The following is a 15,808-nucleotide window of genomic DNA, read 5'->3' as shown; positions in this document are numbered from 1 at the left end:
GATTGGCCGTTTTTCTGTATTTGGTCAACTAAATCTTTTGAATGAAGTTGTGCCATGCCGAGTTGAAAGATTCTGTTACCTCAATTTAACATTAACACCCGAGGGTTCCCAGAATCTCTGAGTTTTCTCCATGGCAAGTCTCCAACCTTAAACGCAGCAAATTGGCCCTGCAGGTAAGAATTCTAACCAAAGACTCAAGATTGCACCACTACAAACTGCTAAACGATTAAGGTTCCACCGAGACTTGAACTCGGATTACTGGATTCAGAGTCCAGAGTGCTAACCATTACACCATGGAACCCCAGGTAGACAAATAAACTGCCCACCTCACCTGGTCTGCGTGAGGTGCCAGATCTCCAGCATCAAATCTATTGGACTGTTTCATTGCTGACAGAAGGAAACTTACGTAGCATTTGTGTGTGCAGGCATAACAAAATTGAGAAAAGAGCGTTAAAATCACTGCCTCGTGTGAGGGTCGAACTCACGACCTTCAGATTATGAGACTGACGCGCTGCCTACTGCGCCAACGAGGCCCGAAAAGGACTTTATGTACACATTTCAAGTGTATGAGCTCAATTTGTTTCAATTACAATAAAGTCAAGAGCAGCAAGGTGTAATAAGATTCATAGACAGATATCTCAAATGGCTTTTCCCTGGACTTGACACCTCAAACATTACAGATGAACGCCCTATTGGTGTTACAGAGACTAATATATCTGGCTTCAATGTTTTTATGTGTCAATTGATCACCTTTTGTCTTGTTTTCGATTGCCTTTTCTCTTTTATCTCAAATGTGTTTCATTATGAAATGTTTTTGGATTGGCCGTTTTTCTGTATTTGGTCAACTAAATCATTTGAATGAAGTTGTGCCATGCCGAGTGGAAAGATTCTGTTACCTCAATTTAACACCCGAGGGTTCCCAGAATCTTTGAGTTTTCTCCATGGGAAGTCTCCAACCTTAAACGCAGCAAATTGGCCCTGCAGGTAAGAATTCTAACCAAAGACTCAAGATTGCACCACTACAAAAAGCCAAACAATTAAGGTTCCACCGAGACTTGAACTCGGATTACTGGATTCAGAGTCCAGAGTGCTAACCATTACACCATGGAACCCCAGGTAGACAAATAAACTGCCCACCTCACCTGGTCTGCGTGAGGTGCCAGATCTCCAGCATCAAATCTATTGGACTGTTTCATTGCTGACAGAAGGAAACTTACGTAGCATTTGTGTGTGCAGGCATAACAAAATTGAGGAAAGAGCGTTAAAATCACTGCCCCGTGTGAGGGTCGAACTCACGGCCTTCAGATTATGAGACTGACGCGCTGCCTACTGCGCCAACGAGGCCCGAAAAGGACTTTATGTACACATTTCAAGTGTATGAGCTCAATTTGTTTCAATTACAATAAAGTCAAGATCAGCAAGGTGTAATAAGATTCATAGACAGATATCTCAAATGGCTTTTCCCTGGACTTGACACCTCAAACATTACAGATGAACGCCCTATTGGTGTTACAGAGACTAATATATCTGGCTTCAATGTTTTTATGTGTCAATTGATCACCTTTTGTCTTGTTTTCGATTGCCTTTTCTCTTTTATCTCAAATGTGTTTCATAATTAAACGTTTTTGGAATGACCGTTTTTCTGTATTTGGTCAACTAAATCATTTGAATGAAGTTGTGCCATGCCGAGTGGAAAGATTCTGTTTCCTCAATTTAACACCCGAGGGTTCCCAGAATCTTTGAGTTTTCTCCATGGGAAGTCTCCAACCTTAAACGCAGCAAATTGGCCCTGCAGGTAAGAATTCTAACCAAAGACTCAAGATTGCACCACTACAAACTGCTAAACGATTAAGGTTCCACCGAGACTTGAACTCGGATTACTGGATTCAGAGTCCAGAGTGCTAACCATTACACCATGGAACCCCAGGTAGACAAATAAACTGCCCACCTCACCTGGTCTGCGTGAGGTGCCAGATCTCCAGCATCAAATCTATTGGACTGTTTCATTGCTGACAGAAGGAAACTTACGTAGCATTTGTGTGTGCAGGCATAACAAAATTGAGAAAAGAGCGTTAAAATCACTGCCCCGTGTGAGGGTCGAACTCACGACCTTCAGATTATGAGACTGACGCGCTGCCTACTGCGCCAACGAGGCCCGAAAAGGACTTTATGTACACATTTCAAGTGTATGAGCTCAATTTGTTTCAATTACAATAAAGTCAAGAGCAGCAAGGTGTAATAAGATTCATAGACAGATATCTCAAATGGCTTTTCCCTGGACTTGACACCTCAAACATTACAGATGAACGCCCTATTGGTGTTACAGAGACTAATATATCTGGCTTCAATGTTTTTATGTGTCAATTGATCACCTTTTGTCTTGTTTTCGATTGCCTTTTCTCTTTTATCTCAAATGTGTTTCATAATTAAACGTTTTTGGAATGACCGTTTTTCTGTATTTGGTCAACTAAATCATTTGAATGAAGTTGTGCCATGCCGAGTGGAAAGATTCTGTTTCCTCAATTTAACACCCGAGGGTTCCCAGAATCTCTGAGTTTTCTCCATGGCAAGTCCCCAACCTTAAACGCAGCAAATTGGCCCTGCAGGTAAGAATTCTAACCAAAGACTCAAGATTGCACCACTACAAACAACTAAACGATTAAGGTTCCACCGAGACTTGAACTCGGATTACTGGATTCAGAGTCCAGAGTGCTAACGATTACACCATGGAACCCCAGGTAGACAAATAAACTGCCCACCTCACCTGGTCTGCGTGAGGTGCCAGATCTCCAGCATCAAATCTATTGGACTGTTTCATTGCTGACAGAAGGAAACTTACGTAGCATTTGTGTGTGCAGGCATAACAAAATTGAGGAAAGAGCGTTAAAATCACTGCCCCGTGTGAGGGTCAAACTCACGGCCTTCAGATTATGAGACTGACGCGCTGCCTACTGCGCCAACGAGGCCCGAAAAGGACTTTATGTACACATTTCAAGTGTATGAGCTCAATTTGTTTCAATTACAATAAAGTCAAGATCAGCAAGGTGTAATAAGATTCATAGACAGATATCTCAAATGGCTTTTCCCTGGACTTGACACCTCAAACATTAAAGATGAACGCCCTATTGGTGTTACAGGGACTAATATATCTGGCTTCAATGTTTTTATGTGTCAATTGATCACCTTTTGTCTTGTTTTCGATTGCCTTTTCTCTTTTATCTCAAATGTGTTTCATTATGAAATGTTTTTGGATTGGCCGTTTTTCTGTATTTGGTCAACTAAATCATTTGAATGAAGTTGTGCCATGCCGAGTGGAAAGATTCTGTTACCTCAATTTAACACCCGAGGGTTCCCAGAATCTTTGAGTTTTCTCCATGGGAAGTCTCCAACCTTAAACGCAGCAAATTGGCCCTGCAGGTAAGAATTCTAACCAAAGACTCAAGATTGCACCACTACAAAAAGCCAAACAATTAAGGTTCCACCGAGACTTGAACTCGGATTACTGGATTCAGAGTCCAGAGTGCTAACCATTACACCATGGAACCCCAGGTAGACAAATAAACTGCCCACCTCACCTGGTCTGCGTGAGGTGCCAGATCTCCAGCATCAAATCTATTGGACTGTTTCATTGCTGACAGAAGGAAACTTACGTAGCATTTGTGTGTGCAGGCATAACAAAATTGAGGAAAGAGCGTTAAAATCACTGCCCCGTGTGAGGGTCGAACTCACGGCCTTCAGATTATGAGACTGACGCGCTGCCTACTGCGCCAACGAGGCCCGAAAAGGACTTTATGTACACATTTCAAGTGTATGAGCTCAATTTGTTTCAATTACAATAAAGTCAAAATCAGCAAGGTGTAATAAGATTCATAGACAGATATCTCAAATGGCTTTTCCCTGGACTTGACACCTCAAACATTAAAGATGAACGCCCTATTGGTGTTACAGGGACTAATATATCTGGCTTCAATGTTTTTATGTGTCAATTGATCACCTTTTGTCTTGTTTTCGATTGCCTTTTCTCTTTTATCTCAAATGTGTTTCATTATGAAATGTTTTTGGAATGACCGTTTTTCTGTATTTGGTCAACTAAATCATTTGAATGAAGTTGTGCCATGCCGAGTGGAAAGATTCTGTTACCTCAATTTAACACCCGAGGGTTCCCAGAATCTTTGAGTTTTCTCCATGGGAAGTCTCCAACCTTAAACGCAGCAAATTGGCCCTGCAGGTAAGAATTCTAACCAAAGACTCAAGATTGCACCACTACAAACTGCTAAACGATTAAGGTTCCACCGAGACTTGAACTCGGATTACTGGATTCAGAGTCCAGAGTGCTAACCATTACACCATGGAACCCCAGGTAGACAAATAAACTGCCCACCTCACCTGGTCTGCGTGAGGTGCCAGATCTCCAGCATCAAATCTATTGGACTGTTTCATTGCTGACAGAAGGAAACTTACGTAGCATTTGTGTGTGCAGGCATAACAAAATTGAGAAAAGAGCGTTAAAATCACTGCCCCGTGTGAGGGTCGAACTCACGACCTTCAGATTATGAGACTGACGCGCTGCCTACTGCGCCAACGAGGCCCGAAAAGGACTTTATGTACACATTTCAAGTGTATGAGCTCAATTTGTTTCAATTACAATAAAGTCAAGAGCAGCAAGGTGTAATAAGATTCATAGACAGATATCTCAAATGGCTTTTCCCTGGACTTGACACCTCAAACATTACAGATGAACGCCCTATTGGTGTTACAGAGACTAATATATCTGGCTTCAATGTTTTTATGTGTCAATTGATCACCTTTTGTCTTGTTTTCGATTGCCTTTTCTCTTTTATCTCAAATGTGTTTCATAATTAAACGTTTTTGGAATGACCGTTTTTCTGTATTTGGTCAACTAAATCATTTGAATGAAGTTGTGCCATGCCGAGTGGAAAGATTCTGTTTCCTCAATTTAACACCCGAGGGTTCCCAGAATCTCTGAGTTTTCTCCATGGCAAGTCCCCAACCTTAAACGCAGCAAATTGGCCCTGCAGGTAAGAATTCTAACCAAAGACTCAAGATTGCACCACTACAAACAACTAAACGATTAAGGTTCCACCAAGACTTGAACTCGGATTACTGGATTCAGAGTCCAGAGTGCTAACGATTACACCATGGAACCCCAGGTAGACAAATAAACTGCCCACCTCACCTGGTCTGCGTGAGGTGCCAGATCTCCAGCATCAAATCTATTGGACTGTTTCATTGCTGACAGAAGGAAACTTACGTAGCATTTGTGTGTGCAGGCATAACAAAATTGAGGAAAGAGCGTTAAAATCACTGCCCCGTGTGAGGGTCAAACTCACGGCCTTCAGATTATGAGACTGACGCGCTGCCTACTGCGCCAACGAGGCCCGAAAAGGACTTTATGTACACATTTCAAGTGTATGAGCTCAATTTGTTTCAATTACAATAAAGTCAAGATCAGCAAGGTGTAATAAGATTCATAGACAGATATCTCAAATGGCTTTTCCCTGGACTTGACACCTCAAACATTAAAGATGAACGCCCTATTGGTGTTACAGGGACTAATATATCTGGCTTCAATGTTTTTATGTGTCAATTGATCACCTTTTGTCTTGTTTTCGATTGCCTTTTCTCTTTTATCTCAAATGTGTTTCATTATGAAATGTTTTTGGATTGGCCGTTTTTCTGTATTTGGTCAACTAAATCATTTGAATGAAGTTGTGCCATGCCGAGTGGAAAGATTCTGTTACCTCAATTTAACACCCGAGGGTTCCCAGAATCTTTGAGTTTTCTCCATGGGAAGTCTCCAACCTTAAACGCAGCAAATTGGCCCTGCAGGTAAGAATTCTAACCAAAGACTCAAGATTGCACCACTACAAAAAGCCAAACAATTAAGGTTCCACCGAGACTTGAACTCGGATTACTGGATTCAGAGTCCAGAGTGCTAACCATTACACCATGGAACCCCAGGTAGACAAATAAACTGCCCACCTCACCTGGTCTGCGTGAGGTGCCAGATCTCCAGCATCAAATCTATTGGACTGTTTCATTGCTGACAGAAGGAAACTTACGTAGCATTTGTGTGTGCAGGCATAACAAAATTGAGGAAAGAGCGTTAAAATCACTGCCCCGTGTGAGGGTCGAACTCACGGCCTTCAGATTATGAGACTGACGCGCTGCCTACTGCGCCAACGAGGCCCGAAAAGGACTTTATGTACACATTTCAAGTGTATGAGCTCAATTTGTTTCAATTACAATAAAGTCAAAATCAGCAAGGTGTAATAAGATTCATAGACAGATATCTCAAATGGCTTTTCCCTGGACTTGACACCTCAAACATTAAAGATGAACGCCCTATTGGTGTTACAGGGACTAATATATCTGGCTTCAATGTTTTTATGTGTCAATTGATCACCTTTTGTCTTGTTTTCGATTGCCTTTTCTCTTTTATCTCAAATGTGTTTCATTATGAAATGTTTTTGGAATGACCGTTTTTCTGTATTTGGTCAACTAAATCATTTGAATGAAGTTGTGCCATGCCGAGTGGAAAGATTCTGTTACCTCAATTTAACACCCGAGGGTTCCCAGAATCTTTGAGTTTTCTCCATGGGAAGTCTCCAACCTTAAACGCAGCAAATTGGCCCTGCAGGTAAGAATTCTAACCAAAGACTCAAGATTGCACCACTACAAACTGCTAAACGATTAAGGTTCCACCGAGACTTGAACTCGGATTACTGGATTCAGAGTCCAGAGTGCTAACCATTACACCATGGAACCCCAGGTAGACAAATAAACTGCCCACCTCACCTGGTCTGCGTGAGGTGCCAGATCTCCAGCATCAAATCTATTGGACTGTTTCATTGCTGACAGAAGGAAACTTACGTAGCATTTGTGTGTGCAGGCATAACAAAATTGAGAAAAGAGCGTTAAAATCACTGCCCCGTGTGAGGGTCGAACTCACGACCTTCAGATTATGAGACTGACGCGCTGCCTACTGCGCCAACGAGGCCCGAAAAGGACTTTATGTACACATTTCAAGTGTATGAGCTCAATTTGTTTCAATTACAATAAAGTCAAGAGCAGCAAGGTGTAATAAGATTCATAGACAGATATCTCAAATGGCTTTTCCCTGGACTTGACACCTCAAACATTACAGATGAACGCCCTATTGGTGTTACAGAGACTAATATATCTGGCTTCAATGTTTTTATGTGTCAATTGATCACCTTTTGTCTTGTTTTCGATTGCCTTTTCTCTTTTATCTCAAATGTGTTTCATAATTAAACGTTTTTGGAATGACCGTTTTTCTGTATTTGGTCAACTAAATCATTTGAATGAAGTTGTGCCATGCCGAGTGGAAAGATTCTGTTTCCTCAATTTAACACCCGAGGGTTCCCAGAATCTCTGAGTTTTCTCCATGGCAAGTCCCCAACCTTAAACGCAGCAAATTGGCCCTGCAGGTAAGAATTCTAACCAAAGACTCAAGATTGCACCACTACAAACAACTAAACGATTAAGGTTCCACCGAGACTTGAACTCGGATTACTGGATTCAGAGTCCAGAGTGCTAACGATTACACCATGGAACCCCAGGTAGACAAATAAACTGCCCACCTCACCTGGTCTGCGTGAGGTGCCAGATCTCCAGCATCAAATCTATTGGACTGTTTCATTGCTGACAGAAGGAAACTTACGTAGCATTTGTGTGTGCAGGCATAACAAAATTGAGGAAAGAGCGTTAAAATCACTGCCCCGTGTGAGGGTCAAACTCACGGCCTTCAGATTATGAGACTGACGCGCTGCCTACTGCGCCAACGAGGCCCGAAAAGGACTTTATGTACACATTTCAAGTGTATGAGCTCAATTTGTTTCAATTACAATAAAGTCAAGATCAGCAAGGTGTAATAAGATTCATAGACAGATATCTCAAATGGCTTTTCCCTGGACTTGACACCTCAAACATTAAAGATGAACGCCCTATTGGTGTTACAGGGACTAATATATCTGGCTTCAATGTTTTTATGTGTCAATTGATCACCTTTTGTCTTGTTTTCGATTGCCTTTTCTCTTTTATCTCAAATGTGTTTCATTATGAAATGTTTTTGGATTGGCCGTTTTTCTGTATTTGGTCAACTAAATCATTTGAATGAAGTTGTGCCATGCCGAGTGGAAAGATTCTGTTACCTCAATTTAACACCCGAGGGTTCCCAGAATCTTTGAGTTTTCTCCATGGGAAGTCTCCAACCTTAAACGCAGCAAATTGGCCCTGCAGGTAAGAATTCTAACCAAAGACTCAAGATTGCACCACTACAAAAAGCCAAACAATTAAGGTTCCACCGAGACTTGAACTCGGATTACTGGATTCAGAGTCCAGAGTGCTAACCATTACACCATGGAACCCCAGGTAGACAAATAAACTGCCCACCTCACCTGGTCTGCGTGAGGTGCCAGATCTCCAGCATCAAATCTATTGGACTGTTTCATTGCTGACAGAAGGAAACTTACGTAGCATTTGTGTGTGCAGGCATAACAAAATTGAGGAAAGAGCGTTAAAATCACTGCCCCGTGTGAGGGTCGAACTCACGGCCTTCAGATTATGAGACTGACGCGCTGCCTACTGCGCCAACGAGGCCCGAAAAGGACTTTATGTACACATTTCAAGTGTATGAGCTCAATTTGTTTCAATTACAATAAAGTCAAGATCAGCAAGGTGTAATAAGATTCATAGACAGATATCTCAAATGGCTTTTCCCTGGACTTGACACCTCAAACATTAAAGATGAACGCCCTATTGGTGTTACAGGGACTAATATATCTGGCTTCAATGTTTTTATGTGTCAATTGATCACCTTTTGTCTTGTTTTCGATTGCCTTTTCTCTTTTATCTCAAATGTGTTTCATAATGAAACGTTTTTGGATTGGCCGTTTTTCTGTATTTGGTCAACTAAATCATTTGAATGAAGTTGTGCCATGCCGAGTTGAAAGATTCTGTTACCTCAATTTAACATTAACACCCGATGGTTCCCAGAATCTCTGAGTTTTCTCCATGGCAAGTCTCCAACCTTAAACGCAGCAAATTGGCCCTGCAGGTAAGAATTCTAACCAAAGACTCAAGATTGCACCACTACAAAAAGCCAAACAATTAAGGTTCCACCGAGACTTGAACTCGGATTACTGGATTCAGAGTCCAGAGTGCTAACCATTACACCATGGAACCCCAGGTAGACAAATAAACTGCCCACCTCACCTGGTCTGCGTGAGGTGCCAGATCTCCAGCATCAAATCTATTGGACTGTTTCATTGCTGACAGAAGGAAACTTACGTAGCATTTGTGTGTGCAGGCATAACAAAATTGAGGAAAGAGCGTTAAAATCACTGCCCCGTGTGAGGGTCGAACTCACGGCTTTCAGATTATGAGACTGACGCGCTGCCTACTGCGCCAACGAGGCCCGAAAAGGACTTTATGTACACATTTCAAGTGTATGAGCTCAATTTGTTTCAATTACAATAAAGTCAAGATCAGCAAGGTGTAATAAGATTCATAGACAGATATCTCAAATGGCTTTTCCCTGGACTTGACACCTCAAACATTAAAGATGAACGCCCTATTGGTGTTACAGGGACTAATATATCTGGCTTCAATGTTTTTATGTGTCAATTGATCACCTTTTGTCTTGTTTTCGATTGCCTTTTCTCTTTTATCTCAAATGTGTTTCATAATGAAACGTTTTTGGATTGGCCGTTTTTCTGTATTTGGTCAACTAAATCATTTGAATGAAGTTGTGCCATGCCGAGTTGAAAGATTCTGTTACCTCAATTTAACATTAACACCCGAGGGTTCCCAGAATCTCTGAGTTTTCTCCATTGCAAGTCTCCAACCTTAAACGCAGCAAATTGGCCCTGCAGGTAAGAATTCTAACCAAAGACTCAAGATTGCACCACTACAAACTGCTAAACGATTAAGGTTTCACCGAGACTTGAACTCGGATTACTGGATTCAGAGTCCAGAGTGCTAACCATTACACCATGGAACCCCAGGTAGACAAATAAACTGCCCACCTCACCTGGTCTGCGTGAGGTGCCAGATCTCCAGCATCAAATCTATTGGACTGTTTCATTGCTGACAGAAGGAAACTTACGTAGCATTTGTGTGTGCAGGCATAACAAAATTGAGAAAAGAGCGTTAAAATCACTGCCCCGTGTGAGGGTCGAACTCACGACCTTCAGATTATGAGACTGACGCGCTGCCTACTGCGCCAACGAGGCCCGAAAAGGACTTTATGTACACATTTCAAGTGTATGAGCTCAATTTGTTTCAATTACAATAAAGTCAAGAGCAGCAAGGTGTAATAAGATTCATAGACAGATATCTCAAATGGCTTTTCCCTGGACTTGACACCTCAAACATTACAGATGAACGCCCTATTGGTGTTACAGAGACTAATATATCTGGCTTCAATGTTTTTATGTGTCAATTGATCACCTTTTGTCTTGTTTTCGATTGCCTTTTCTCTTTTATCTCAAATGTGTTTCATAATTAAACGTTTTTGGAATGACCGTTTTTCTGTATTTGGTCAACTAAATCATTTGAATGAAGTTGTGCCATGCCGAGTGGAAAGATTCTGTTTCCTCAATTTAACACCCGAGGGTTCCCAGAATCTCTGAGTTTTCTCCATGGCAAGTCCCCAACCTTAAACGCAGCAAATTGGCCCTGCAGGTAAGAATTCTAACCAAAGACTCAAGATTGCACCACTACAAACAACTAAACGATTAAGGTTCCACCAAGACTTGAACTCGGATTACTGGATTCAGAGTCCAGAGTGCTAACGATTACACCATGGAACCCCAGGTAGACAAATAAACTGCCCACCTCACCTGGTCTGCGTGAGGTGCCAGATCTCCAGCATCAAATCTATTGGACTGTTTCATTGCTGACAGAAGGAAACTTACGTAGCATTTGTGTGTGCAGGCATAACAAAATTGAGGAAAGAGCGTTAAAATCACTGCCCCGTGTGAGGGTCAAACTCACGGCCTTCAGATTATGAGACTGACGCGCTGCCTACTGCGCCAACGAGGCCCGAAAAGGACTTTATGTACACATTTCAAGTGTATGAGCTCAATTTGTTTCAATTACAATAAAGTCAAGATCAGCAAGGTGTAATAAGATTCATAGACAGATATCTCAAATGGCTTTTCCCTGGACTTGACACCTCAAACATTAAAGATGAACGCCCTATTGGTGTTACAGGGACTAATATATCTGGCTTCAATGTTTTTATGTGTCAATTGATCACCTTTTGTCTTGTTTTCGATTGCCTTTTCTCTTTTATCTCAAATGTGTTTCATTATGAAATGTTTTTGGATTGGCCGTTTTTCTGTATTTGGTCAACTAAATCATTTGAATGAAGTTGTGCCATGCCGAGTGGAAAGATTCTGTTACCTCAATTTAACACCCGAGGGTTCCCAGAATCTTTGAGTTTTCTCCATGGGAAGTCTCCAACCTTAAACGCAGCAAATTGGCCCTGCAGGTAAGAATTCTAACCAAAGACTCAAGATTGCACCACTACAAAAAGCCAAACAATTAAGGTTCCACCGAGACTTGAACTCGGATTACTGGATTCAGAGTCCAGAGTGCTAACCATTACACCATGGAACCCCAGGTAGACAAATAAACTGCCCACCTCACCTGGTCTGCGTGAGGTGCCAGATCTCCAGCATCAAATCTATTGGACTGTTTCATTGCTGACAGAAGGAAACTTACGTAGCATTTGTGTGTGCAGGCATAACAAAATTGAGGAAAGAGCGTTAAAATCACTGCCCCGTGTGAGGGTCGAACTCACGGCCTTCAGATTATGAGACTGACGCGCTGCCTACTGCGCCAACGAGGCCCGAAAAGGACTTTATGTACACATTTCAAGTGTATGAGCTCAATTTGTTTCAATTACAATAAAGTCAAAATCAGCAAGGTGTAATAAGATTCATAGACAGATATCTCAAATGGCTTTTCCCTGGACTTGACACCTCAAACATTAAAGATGAACGCCCTATTGGTGTTACAGGGACTAATATATCTGGCTTCAATGTTTTTATGTGTCAATTGATCACCTTTTGTCTTGTTTTCGATTGCCTTTTCTCTTTTATCTCAAATGTGTTTCATTATGAAATGTTTTTGGAATGACCGTTTTTCTGTATTTGGTCAACTAAATCATTTGAATGAAGTTGTGCCATGCCGAGTGGAAAGATTCTGTTACCTCAATTTAACACCCGAGGGTTCCCAGAATCTTTGAGTTTTCTCCATGGGAAGTCTCCAACCTTAAACGCAGCAAATTGGCCCTGCAGGTAAGAATTCTAACCAAAGACTCAAGATTGCACCACTACAAACTGCTAAACGATTAAGGTTCCACCGAGACTTGAACTCGGATTACTGGATTCAGAGTCCAGAGTGCTAACCATTACACCATGGAACCCCAGGTAGACAAATAAACTGCCCACCTCACCTGGTCTGCGTGAGGTGCCAGATCTCCAGCATCAAATCTATTGGACTGTTTCATTGCTGACAGAAGGAAACTTACGTAGCATTTGTGTGTGCAGGCATAACAAAATTGAGAAAAGAGCGTTAAAATCACTGCCCCGTGTGAGGGTCGAACTCACGACCTTCAGATTATGAGACTGACGCGCTGCCTACTGCGCCAACGAGGCCCGAAAAGGACTTTATGTACACATTTCAAGTGTATGAGCTCAATTTGTTTCAATTACAATAAAGTCAAGAGCAGCAAGGTGTAATAAGATTCATAGACAGATATCTCAAATGGCTTTTCCCTGGACTTGACACCTCAAACATTACAGATGAACGCCCTATTGGTGTTACAGAGACTAATATATCTGGCTTCAATGTTTTTATGTGTCAATTGATCACCTTTTGTCTTGTTTTCGATTGCCTTTTCTCTTTTATCTCAAATGTGTTTCATAATTAAACGTTTTTGGAATGACCGTTTTTCTGTATTTGGTCAACTAAATCATTTGAATGAAGTTGTGCCATGCCGAGTGGAAAGATTCTGTTTCCTCAATTTAACACCCGAGGGTTCCCAGAATCTCTGAGTTTTCTCCATGGCAAGTCCCCAACCTTAAACGCAGCAAATTGGCCCTGCAGGTAAGAATTCTAACCAAAGACTCAAGATTGCACCACTACAAACAACTAAACGATTAAGGTTCCACCGAGACTTGAACTCGGATTACTGGATTCAGAGTCCAGAGTGCTAACGATTACACCATGGAACCCCAGGTAGACAAATAAACTGCCCACCTCACCTGGTCTGCGTGAGGTGCCAGATCTCCAGCATCAAATCTATTGGACTGTTTCATTGCTGACAGAAGGAAACTTACGTAGCATTTGTGTGTGCAGGCATAACAAAATTGAGGAAAGAGCGTTAAAATCACTGCCCCGTGTGAGGGTCAAACTCACGGCCTTCAGATTATGAGACTGACGCGCTGCCTACTGCGCCAACGAGGCCCGAAAAGGACTTTATGTACACATTTCAAGTGTATGAGCTCAATTTGTTTCAATTACAATAAAGTCAAGATCAGCAAGGTGTAATAAGATTCATAGACAGATATCTCAAATGGCTTTTCCCTGGACTTGACACCTCAAACATTAAAGATGAACGCCCTATTGGTGTTACAGGGACTAATATATCTGGCTTCAATGTTTTTATGTGTCAATTGATCACCTTTTGTCTTGTTTTCGATTGCCTTTTCTCTTTTATCTCAAATGTGTTTCATTATGAAATGTTTTTGGATTGGCCGTTTTTCTGTATTTGGTCAACTAAATCATTTGAATGAAGTTGTGCCATGCCGAGTGGAAAGATTCTGTTACCTCAATTTAACACCCGAGGGTTCCCAGAATCTTTGAGTTTTCTCCATGGGAAGTCTCCAACCTTAAACGCAGCAAATTGGCCCTGCAGGTAAGAATTCTAACCAAAGACTCAAGATTGCACCACTACAAAAAGCCAAACAATTAAGGTTCCACCGAGACTTGAACTCGGATTACTGGATTCAGAGTCCAGAGTGCTAACCATTACACCATGGAACCCCAGGTAGACAAATAAACTGCCCACCTCACCTGGTCTGCGTGAGGTGCCAGATCTCCAGCATCAAATCTATTGGACTGTTTCATTGCTGACAGAAGGAAACTTACGTAGCATTTGTGTGTGCAGGCATAACAAAATTGAGGAAAGAGCGTTAAAATCACTGCCCCGTGTGAGGGTCGAACTCACGGCCTTCAGATTATGAGACTGACGCGCTGCCTACTGCGCCAACGAGGCCCGAAAAGGACTTTATGTACACATTTCAAGTGTATGAGCTCAATTTGTTTCAATTACAATAAAGTCAAGATCAGCAAGGTGTAATAAGATTCATAGACAGATATCTCAAATGGCTTTTCCCTGGACTTGACACCTCAAACATTAAAGATGAACGCCCTATTGGTGTTACAGGGACTAATATATCTGGCTTCAATGTTTTTATGTGTCAATTGATCACCTTTTGTCTTGTTTTCGATTGCCTTTTCTCTTTTATCTCAAATGTGTTTCATAATGAAACGTTTTTGGATTGGCCGTTTTTCTGTATTTGGTCAACTAAATCATTTGAATGAAGTTGTGCCATGCCGAGTTGAAAGATTCTGTTACCTCAATTTAACATTAACACCCGAGGGTTCCCAGAATCTCTGAGTTTTCTCCATGGCAAGTCTCCAACCTTAAACGCAGCAAATTGGCCCTGCAGGTAAGAATTCTAACCAAAGACTCAAGATTGCACCACTACAAAAAGCCAAACAATTAAGGTTCCACCGAGACTTGAACTCGGATTACTGGATTCAGAGTCCAGAGTGCTAACCATTACACCATGGAACCCCAGGTAGACAAATAAACTGCCCACCTCACCTGGTCTGCGTGAGGTGCCAGATCTCCAGCATCAAATCTATTGGACTGTTTCATTGCTGACAGAAGGAAACTTACGTAGCATTTGTGTGTGCAGGCATAACAAAATTGAGGAAAGAGCGTTAAAATCACTGCCCCGTGTGAGGGTCGAACTCACGGCTTTCAGATTATGAGACTGACGCGCTGCCTACTGCGCCAACGAGGCCCGAAAAGGACTTTATGTACACATTTCAAGTGTATGAGCTCAATTTGTTTCAATTACAATAAAGTCAAGATCAGCAAGGTGTAATAAGATTCATAGACAGATATCTCAAATGGCTTTTCCCTGGACTTGACACCTCAAACATTAAAGATGAACGCCCTATTGGTGTTACAGGGACTAATATATCTGGCTTCAATGTTTTTATGTGTCAATTGATCACCTTTTGTCTTGTTTTCGATTGCCTTTTCTCTTTTATCTCAAATGTGTTTCATAATGAAACGTTTTTGGATTGGCCGTTTTTCTGTATTTGGTCAACTAAATCATTTGAATGAAGTTGTGCCATGCCGAGTTGAAAGATTCTGTTACCTCAATTTAACATTAACACCCGAGGGTTCCCAGAATCTCTGAGTTTTCTCCATTGCAAGTCTCCAACCTTAAACGCAGCAAATTGGCCCTGCAGGTAAGAATTCTAACCAAAGACTCAAGATTGCACCACTACAAACTGCTAAACGATTAAGGTTTCACCGAGACTTGAACTCGGATTACTGGATTCAGAGTCCAGAGTGCTAACCATTACACCATGGAACCCCAGGTAGACAAATAAACTGCCCACCTCACCTGGTCTGCGTGAGGTGCCAGATCTCCAGCATCAAATCTATTGG

General features: G+C 41.7%; 37 non-coding genes across 37 annotated transcripts; all 37 read right to left on the bottom strand.

The window, feature by feature from the left end:
* Positions 1–229: 229 nt before the first annotated feature.
* trnaq-cug (transfer RNA glutamine (anticodon CUG)) lies at positions 230–301 on the bottom strand. The gene has a single exon. It is a non-coding gene; the product is annotated as a tRNA-Gln (tRNA).
* A 159-nt stretch (positions 302–460) lies between these two features.
* trnam-cau (transfer RNA methionine (anticodon CAU)) lies at positions 461–533 on the bottom strand. The gene has a single exon. It is a non-coding gene; the product is annotated as a tRNA-Met (tRNA).
* Positions 534–1,040: 507 nt separating this feature from the next.
* Positions 1,041–1,112, bottom strand: trnaq-cug (transfer RNA glutamine (anticodon CUG)). The gene has a single exon. It is a non-coding gene; the product is annotated as a tRNA-Gln (tRNA).
* Positions 1,113–1,271: 159 nt separating this feature from the next.
* trnam-cau (transfer RNA methionine (anticodon CAU)) lies at positions 1,272–1,344 on the bottom strand. The gene has a single exon. It is a non-coding gene; the product is annotated as a tRNA-Met (tRNA).
* Positions 1,345–1,851: 507 nt separating this feature from the next.
* trnaq-cug (transfer RNA glutamine (anticodon CUG)) lies at positions 1,852–1,923 on the bottom strand. The gene has a single exon. It is a non-coding gene; the product is annotated as a tRNA-Gln (tRNA).
* Positions 1,924–2,082: 159 nt separating this feature from the next.
* Positions 2,083–2,155, bottom strand: trnam-cau (transfer RNA methionine (anticodon CAU)). The gene has a single exon. It is a non-coding gene; the product is annotated as a tRNA-Met (tRNA).
* A 507-nt stretch (positions 2,156–2,662) lies between these two features.
* Positions 2,663–2,734, bottom strand: trnaq-cug (transfer RNA glutamine (anticodon CUG)). The gene has a single exon. It is a non-coding gene; the product is annotated as a tRNA-Gln (tRNA).
* A 159-nt stretch (positions 2,735–2,893) lies between these two features.
* Positions 2,894–2,966, bottom strand: trnam-cau (transfer RNA methionine (anticodon CAU)). Its single transcript has one exon. It is a non-coding gene; the product is annotated as a tRNA-Met (tRNA).
* Positions 2,967–3,473: 507 nt separating this feature from the next.
* On the bottom strand, positions 3,474–3,545 carry trnaq-cug (transfer RNA glutamine (anticodon CUG)). The gene has a single exon. It is a non-coding gene; the product is annotated as a tRNA-Gln (tRNA).
* A 159-nt stretch (positions 3,546–3,704) lies between these two features.
* Positions 3,705–3,777, bottom strand: trnam-cau (transfer RNA methionine (anticodon CAU)). Its single transcript has one exon. It is a non-coding gene; the product is annotated as a tRNA-Met (tRNA).
* Positions 3,778–4,284: 507 nt separating this feature from the next.
* trnaq-cug (transfer RNA glutamine (anticodon CUG)) lies at positions 4,285–4,356 on the bottom strand. Its single transcript has one exon. It is a non-coding gene; the product is annotated as a tRNA-Gln (tRNA).
* A 159-nt stretch (positions 4,357–4,515) lies between these two features.
* trnam-cau (transfer RNA methionine (anticodon CAU)) lies at positions 4,516–4,588 on the bottom strand. Its single transcript has one exon. It is a non-coding gene; the product is annotated as a tRNA-Met (tRNA).
* Positions 4,589–5,326: 738 nt separating this feature from the next.
* Positions 5,327–5,399, bottom strand: trnam-cau (transfer RNA methionine (anticodon CAU)). The gene has a single exon. It is a non-coding gene; the product is annotated as a tRNA-Met (tRNA).
* A 507-nt stretch (positions 5,400–5,906) lies between these two features.
* trnaq-cug (transfer RNA glutamine (anticodon CUG)) lies at positions 5,907–5,978 on the bottom strand. The gene has a single exon. It is a non-coding gene; the product is annotated as a tRNA-Gln (tRNA).
* A 159-nt stretch (positions 5,979–6,137) lies between these two features.
* Positions 6,138–6,210, bottom strand: trnam-cau (transfer RNA methionine (anticodon CAU)). Its single transcript has one exon. It is a non-coding gene; the product is annotated as a tRNA-Met (tRNA).
* Positions 6,211–6,717: 507 nt separating this feature from the next.
* On the bottom strand, positions 6,718–6,789 carry trnaq-cug (transfer RNA glutamine (anticodon CUG)). Its single transcript has one exon. It is a non-coding gene; the product is annotated as a tRNA-Gln (tRNA).
* Positions 6,790–6,948: 159 nt separating this feature from the next.
* Positions 6,949–7,021, bottom strand: trnam-cau (transfer RNA methionine (anticodon CAU)). Its single transcript has one exon. It is a non-coding gene; the product is annotated as a tRNA-Met (tRNA).
* A 507-nt stretch (positions 7,022–7,528) lies between these two features.
* Positions 7,529–7,600, bottom strand: trnaq-cug (transfer RNA glutamine (anticodon CUG)). The gene has a single exon. It is a non-coding gene; the product is annotated as a tRNA-Gln (tRNA).
* A 159-nt stretch (positions 7,601–7,759) lies between these two features.
* Positions 7,760–7,832, bottom strand: trnam-cau (transfer RNA methionine (anticodon CAU)). Its single transcript has one exon. It is a non-coding gene; the product is annotated as a tRNA-Met (tRNA).
* Positions 7,833–8,339: 507 nt separating this feature from the next.
* On the bottom strand, positions 8,340–8,411 carry trnaq-cug (transfer RNA glutamine (anticodon CUG)). Its single transcript has one exon. It is a non-coding gene; the product is annotated as a tRNA-Gln (tRNA).
* A 159-nt stretch (positions 8,412–8,570) lies between these two features.
* On the bottom strand, positions 8,571–8,643 carry trnam-cau (transfer RNA methionine (anticodon CAU)). Its single transcript has one exon. It is a non-coding gene; the product is annotated as a tRNA-Met (tRNA).
* A 513-nt stretch (positions 8,644–9,156) lies between these two features.
* Positions 9,157–9,228, bottom strand: trnaq-cug (transfer RNA glutamine (anticodon CUG)). Its single transcript has one exon. It is a non-coding gene; the product is annotated as a tRNA-Gln (tRNA).
* A 159-nt stretch (positions 9,229–9,387) lies between these two features.
* Positions 9,388–9,460, bottom strand: trnam-cau (transfer RNA methionine (anticodon CAU)). The gene has a single exon. It is a non-coding gene; the product is annotated as a tRNA-Met (tRNA).
* Positions 9,461–9,973: 513 nt separating this feature from the next.
* Positions 9,974–10,045, bottom strand: trnaq-cug (transfer RNA glutamine (anticodon CUG)). The gene has a single exon. It is a non-coding gene; the product is annotated as a tRNA-Gln (tRNA).
* A 159-nt stretch (positions 10,046–10,204) lies between these two features.
* On the bottom strand, positions 10,205–10,277 carry trnam-cau (transfer RNA methionine (anticodon CAU)). Its single transcript has one exon. It is a non-coding gene; the product is annotated as a tRNA-Met (tRNA).
* A 738-nt stretch (positions 10,278–11,015) lies between these two features.
* Positions 11,016–11,088, bottom strand: trnam-cau (transfer RNA methionine (anticodon CAU)). The gene has a single exon. It is a non-coding gene; the product is annotated as a tRNA-Met (tRNA).
* A 507-nt stretch (positions 11,089–11,595) lies between these two features.
* Positions 11,596–11,667, bottom strand: trnaq-cug (transfer RNA glutamine (anticodon CUG)). The gene has a single exon. It is a non-coding gene; the product is annotated as a tRNA-Gln (tRNA).
* A 159-nt stretch (positions 11,668–11,826) lies between these two features.
* trnam-cau (transfer RNA methionine (anticodon CAU)) lies at positions 11,827–11,899 on the bottom strand. The gene has a single exon. It is a non-coding gene; the product is annotated as a tRNA-Met (tRNA).
* Positions 11,900–12,406: 507 nt separating this feature from the next.
* On the bottom strand, positions 12,407–12,478 carry trnaq-cug (transfer RNA glutamine (anticodon CUG)). Its single transcript has one exon. It is a non-coding gene; the product is annotated as a tRNA-Gln (tRNA).
* Positions 12,479–12,637: 159 nt separating this feature from the next.
* trnam-cau (transfer RNA methionine (anticodon CAU)) lies at positions 12,638–12,710 on the bottom strand. Its single transcript has one exon. It is a non-coding gene; the product is annotated as a tRNA-Met (tRNA).
* Positions 12,711–13,217: 507 nt separating this feature from the next.
* Positions 13,218–13,289, bottom strand: trnaq-cug (transfer RNA glutamine (anticodon CUG)). The gene has a single exon. It is a non-coding gene; the product is annotated as a tRNA-Gln (tRNA).
* A 159-nt stretch (positions 13,290–13,448) lies between these two features.
* trnam-cau (transfer RNA methionine (anticodon CAU)) lies at positions 13,449–13,521 on the bottom strand. The gene has a single exon. It is a non-coding gene; the product is annotated as a tRNA-Met (tRNA).
* Positions 13,522–14,028: 507 nt separating this feature from the next.
* On the bottom strand, positions 14,029–14,100 carry trnaq-cug (transfer RNA glutamine (anticodon CUG)). Its single transcript has one exon. It is a non-coding gene; the product is annotated as a tRNA-Gln (tRNA).
* A 159-nt stretch (positions 14,101–14,259) lies between these two features.
* Positions 14,260–14,332, bottom strand: trnam-cau (transfer RNA methionine (anticodon CAU)). The gene has a single exon. It is a non-coding gene; the product is annotated as a tRNA-Met (tRNA).
* Positions 14,333–14,845: 513 nt separating this feature from the next.
* trnaq-cug (transfer RNA glutamine (anticodon CUG)) lies at positions 14,846–14,917 on the bottom strand. The gene has a single exon. It is a non-coding gene; the product is annotated as a tRNA-Gln (tRNA).
* A 159-nt stretch (positions 14,918–15,076) lies between these two features.
* On the bottom strand, positions 15,077–15,149 carry trnam-cau (transfer RNA methionine (anticodon CAU)). Its single transcript has one exon. It is a non-coding gene; the product is annotated as a tRNA-Met (tRNA).
* A 513-nt stretch (positions 15,150–15,662) lies between these two features.
* On the bottom strand, positions 15,663–15,734 carry trnaq-cug (transfer RNA glutamine (anticodon CUG)). Its single transcript has one exon. It is a non-coding gene; the product is annotated as a tRNA-Gln (tRNA).
* Between the last annotated feature and the right edge of the window lie 74 nt (positions 15,735–15,808).

Source organism: Pungitius pungitius, chromosome 6, assembly GCF_949316345.1.
Source record: "Pungitius pungitius chromosome 6, fPunPun2.1, whole genome shotgun sequence".
In the NCBI taxonomy this organism is placed as follows: domain Eukaryota; kingdom Metazoa; phylum Chordata; class Actinopteri; order Perciformes; family Gasterosteidae; genus Pungitius; species Pungitius pungitius.
Note: the sequence above shows the minus strand (reverse complement) of the source record. Positions and strands in the feature narration are given on the sequence as shown.